Raw genomic sequence first — 5,689 nt, forward strand, 5'->3', positions numbered from 1 at the left:
TTACAAATAAGGAATCCTACTTCGCGGAATTTCATTTATCACGGTAGGGTCTAGAACCGATTAACTACGATAAACAAGGGTTCACTGTACAGGAGATTGGAATGCAAAATTAGAAGCAAAGAGGAAAGAACAGTAGTTGGAAAATGTGGCCTTGGTGATAAAAATGCAGCTGGTAATCCCATGATGGAATTTTGCAACAACTTACTTGTTCACACCATCTTTTTTCCTGGAGTACACAGAAATCACACTGACTTTATCTGTGGGAAGAGACAAGGAAGCAGCTCAATATCAGCAGGTAATATAAGGCCAAGCGCTGACTATGGAACAGAATAATTGCTCAGATTAAATTGAAGAAAATTAAAACAAATGCATAAGAATCAAAATACTACCTTCACTATATCCCACCTGGATTTTGAGAACACATCAAGAACAGATTTGCTGCATTGAACAACAATGACAAAAGATCTGAGCTGTGGGATAACATAAAAAATATCATACATAAAGAAAGCAAAAGGTCATGAAAAGAGGAAAGAAAGAAAAGATCAAACTGAATGCCAGAAGAAACTCTGATACTTGCTCTTAACTGTAGAGTAGCTAAGATAAATGGAAGAAATGATGAAGACAAGAGCTGAATAGAACATTTTAAAGGTTGGCTTGAAAAGTCAAAGTAAAATATTTTAATAAAAGTACACAGCCCTAGGGTTAGAAAACCAAAAAGGAAGAACTTGCTCAGCATCCTGGAAAATGAAATAACTCAAGAAAAAGTCAAGCCTTGAGCTTCAATATTGAAATATTCTATGGGAAAAAAAATGATGAAGTAGGAAGCATCCAAAAGAAATGGAAAGAATGCAGAGGCACTGTACCAAAAAGATCTAGTTGACATTCAACCATTTCAGGAGGTAGCATCTGAGCAAAAACTAATGGTACTGAAGGAAGGAATTCAAGCTGCCCTGAAAGCATAGCCAAAAACAATGCTCCTGGAATTGATGCGATGCCAGTTTTAATATTTCAGCAGGCTGATGAAGCACTTGGAAGCACTCACTGGTCTATGCCAAGAAAATAGGAGGACAGCTACTTGGCCAATTGAAAGGAATTTTGGCACACGTCCATGCTAAAGAGGAGTGACCCAACAGAATGGTCGGATTAAAGAACAATATCTTTATTTCATTCAAGTAAAATTTTGCTGAAGAGCGTCTAACAATGGTTGTAACACCACATTGAGAGGAGGGTGTCAGAAATTCAGGCCAGATTCGGTAGAGGATATGGAACAAGTTATTTCGATGTTAACATCAGATGGATCTTGGCTCAAATCATAGAATTTCAGAAAGAAGTTTACTTGTGTTTCATTGATGATGGCAAGTTATTTGAATATGTGTAACATAATTAGCTATGCATGGCCTTGAGAAGAATGGGGATTCCAGAGCAGTCCATTGTTCTTTTGCAGAACTTGCATGTGGATCAAGAGACAATTGTGCAAACAAGACAAGGTAACACTGATCCCAAATCAGGAAAGGTGTGTCAGGGTAGTATACGATCATCATATTATCAATGTGTAAGCTGAGCAAATCAGAGAAGCTTGATTATATGAAGAAGAATGCAACATCAGAATGGGAGGAAGGCTTATTTGCAATCTGAGATATGCAGCCGACATGATCTTGCTTGCTGAACATGAGGAGGACTTGAGGCACTTGCTGATGAAGAGAAAGGATTGCAACCTTCAGTATGAATTACAACTTAATAGAAAGGAAACCAAAATCTTCACAACTAGATCAACAGAGAAATTATGACAATTGGAGGCAAGACTGAAATTGTTAAGGATTTCATCTTGCTTGATTCCACAATCAATGCTCGTGGAAGCAGCAATGAATAGATTAAAAAAATGCACTGGATAAATCTGTTGCACAAGACCTTTTTACATATTGTAATGCAGGATGTTACTCTGAGAACTAAGTGCACCTTACACAAGTCATGGAATTTTCTATTGCCTCCTATGCATATAAAAATTGAACACTGATTAAGGAAGATTGAAGAAGAATTGATGAAGTTGAATTATGGTGCTGTCATAGAATATTAAGAGTCCCCAAAACTGCCAGAATAACAAACAAACCGATCTTGGAAGAAGTAGAGCCAAGAATGACCAGACTTAGTCTCAATTATTTTTCACGTGCTGTTAGGAGAGACAAGTGTCTGGCGAAGGTCATTATTCTTGGTAAAGGAGAGGGCAATGAAAAGGAGGAAGGCCCTGGACAAGATGGGTTGACCTGGTGACCCATTGAGACCCAATGGTCTCAATCATAAGAACGATGGAGAGGGCGGCCCAGGAATGGTCGGCTTTTCGTTCTGTTGAACATCAAGTTGTGAGTTGGAACTGACTAGACATAACCTGACAACAAGAACAATCATTTGATCTCCCTTTTCCTCTATTTTTAAATTTGTTCCAGTTTTTAAAATATTCTACTCTTTTCAATTGATGCCTTTCTCTGTTTTGCTTTGCCATTTTGTTGTTGTTGTTGTTGTTGTTGCTTCTTGTTTCTGTCTTGCCTGTTCTTCTGTATCACAATTCAGGATAGGTAAATCCATACACATAGTACCTCGATTAATAATCTAAGGGGCATGACAGAGGAGGGTGGGGGTGAATGTGGATCCAAGAAGACGGAGTGCAAGAAAGAAGAAAATGTTCTAAAATTGACTGTGGTGAGGATTGCACAGCTAGTCTTAAAATGATTGCACTATGGAAGTGTGTGTGTGAATTGTAAGTCAATTATTTTTTAATTAAAGAAAATTTAAATATATACTCTTCACCAATACTATGATTCAAGCAAACTAATTATTCTTCTATGTTACAATTCCTTGTTTCATTTTTATACGAATGTTATACAACTGAAGAAATCATGGTTTGGGTCATTCTCACCTGAGTTTTCCATGGGAATCCTTCTCTACTTAAGACTTGAAAGTGGTTTTTTGCAGCAGATTTTTTTTTATCTCTTTACTGTTGATACCATTGATGTTGATTATGGAAACAAGTAAAATAAAATACTTGGTATTTTTACTGTTTTTTGATGTCATTTATCAATTCAGTGCTAAGAACGGTTAGCTGTCTTTATGTTGAGATGTATACCATACTGAATGCTATATTCTTTGTTCATCAGTAAGTTTCAAGTTTTCTTCGCTTTAACAAATAAGGTTGTGTCAGTTCTGTATTGCATGTTGTGAATTCGTCTTCTTTCAATTCTACTGATTTGTTCAATACAGTACAGTTTTGTGGATTATTTGCTTAGCATACAGTTTTAATAAGTATGGAGAAAGATACCTCGAACACTCCCCTTTTAGTCCCAGGTTCTGTTTTGGTTTTTTGGTTTTTCCTTTTGTTTTGTCTTGTTGATGTAAGGGGAATTTTTTTTTTAATGGAACACTTCATGAATTTGCGTGTCATCCTTGTGCAGGGGCCATGCTAATCTTCTCTGTATTGTTCCAATTTTTTTTTAGTATATGTGCTGCCGAAGCGAGCACAATAAGGGGAATTTTTTATCATCTGCAAATAAGGACTATTTTGGTACAAATGTTCCAATATGTGTGTCTTTTATAGGCTTTTCTTGTCTTGTTTCACTGAGTAGAATGTACAATGCCATGTTGAACTAAAGTGTGTTAATTGTAGACTTTTTAAAATGGTTTTGTCATATACTTCACATAACATACAATTAAATCACTGCCATTTAAGGTTTTGTGCAACCATCACTACAATCAAGTTCAGATCATTTTCTTCTCATATTTACCATTGTTAGGTCTCCAATTCTCGCATCTTCTCCTCCCGTGCCATAGATAATTGTTAATTCAGTGATTGTCTTCATGGCTCTACCTATCCTGGATATCAGATACAGAAGCTCTCACAAAATGCAAACAAACAAAGAAAAACAACAATAATTACTAGACAAAACATAGAAAAACTTCTACAGAAAAGAAAGCAGAGAATATTAAAAGCTGCAACAGCTTTAACTTGGGTCAAAAGGGAGATCAAATGATAAGGTCTTCCATTTTAACCTAATTGCATCTGCCATGGGGGAAAGGCCTAAAAAGCAATCAGATACCAACTTCAGAGGAAGGAGTGACTGAAATCCTTATGCGTGGATGCACTGTCAGGTATGGAAGGCCTAATGTATGGAAGCAGCACGTTGTCAGAGATAGTGCCAGACGATGGGCCCCTCAGGTCGGTATGTACTCAAAATGTGACTAATGAGGAGCTGCTTTCTCAAGGTAGAATCAGCCATGGTGATGTGAAAGGAGTAAAGCTTGTGGGAATGGAGTCGTCAAGATTTTCATTTGTTGATGGAGTAAAATTAATAATGAGAAGAAATAGCTGCAGATAATCATTTTACTTTATTTTTTTAAAAGAAACCAAGTATGCTTTATTGGTATCAGATAAAGTAGATTTCAGCAAAAAGTCAGGTGGACAGTAAGGCATTACACAATAACAGTCAATCCACCAGAGAGATAAAGCAATCACAACTGTGTATACCCTAGATGACCAGACTGAAAAAGAACCCCAAACCCAATGCTATCAGGTTGATTTCTACTCATAGTGACCCTGAAGTTCAGAGTAGCTGTTCCTGAGGTTTCTGAGACTGTGACTCTTTATAGAAGTAGGAAACTTCAACTTTCTGCTGAGGAGCAGCCAGTGGGTCAAAGTCCTGACCCGTTTGGGTCACAACCTAACTTACAATCCACTATAGCTCCAGGGCTCATTTCCCCAGATGACAGAGCTGAGAAAAAGGTGAAGCAGAAATGAATAGCACTCGTACTGCTATTAGCAAAACGAATAGACATTTTATATGTGATAAAGAGCATATACTGAAAAAGGTAACTTCTAACATAAAGTTTAATGATAATCATTTGAGTGCTTTCTCCATAACATCAGAAACAAGGGAAGGATATTAGTTACAACAATGCTATTCATCTTAGTACCCAAAGCACTAGCCAGCAAGGAAGCCAAGATAAGAAACACAAGACATATCCATTGGAAAGCAAGGAATAAAACTGACTCTACAAATGACATGATTGTCTTGTGAAAAATGCTAAGGTATCTTCCAACAACAATAACAACAACAAACTTCTTAAAACTAATAAAAGAAGTTATAGAGGGTCAATATACAAAAAAATGATGAATTCATATATACTCGCAGTGAATTGGGAACCAAAGATAATATAATAACATTTACAATTACTTTTTAAAAGGAACACTTAAATATAACAAAACAGTTCAGGATTCAAATGCTGAAAAGTATAAAAATAAATGGAAAGACATACCACAGTAAAGATGCCAATTAACTCCAAATTGATATATACAGGTTTAGCATTTCCTATAAAACCTTGTAAGACTTTTAGTAGATGTACACAAGATTATTCTAAAATTTATACAGGATGATAAATAAACTGATACCTAAAATAATTATTTTATTACCAAGAATGTGGGAAGAATTTGTTTACATATTTTTTTTTGAAGTGTGTTTTTTTATTATTATTATTTTATTGAGGGCTTGTACAATTCTTATCACAGTCCATATATACATCCATTGAGTCAAGCACATATGTACACCTGTTGACCTCATCAATCTCAAAACATTTGCCCTCTACTTTAGCCCTCAATATCATTTGCTCATTTTCCCCCTCCCTCCCCCCTCCCCCTCCCTCCTGA

The 5,689-nt window shown here is 36.2% G+C and overlaps 1 non-coding gene across 1 annotated transcript; it reads right to left on the reverse strand.

Annotated features, from left to right (window-relative positions):
• Positions 1 to 3,398: 3,398 nt before the first annotated feature.
• On the reverse strand, positions 3,399 to 3,510 carry LOC115873066. The gene has a single exon (XR_004048213.1). It is a non-coding gene; the product is annotated as a U6 spliceosomal RNA (small nuclear RNA).
• Positions 3,511 to 5,689: the final 2,179 nt, after the last annotated feature.

The sequence above is a fragment of the Echinops telfairi genome, unplaced genomic scaffold (genome assembly GCF_000313985.2).
Source record: "Echinops telfairi isolate 266 unplaced genomic scaffold, ASM31398v2 ScPeMD7_4;HRSCAF=17, whole genome shotgun sequence".
Taxonomy (NCBI): domain Eukaryota; kingdom Metazoa; phylum Chordata; class Mammalia; order Afrosoricida; family Tenrecidae; genus Echinops; species Echinops telfairi.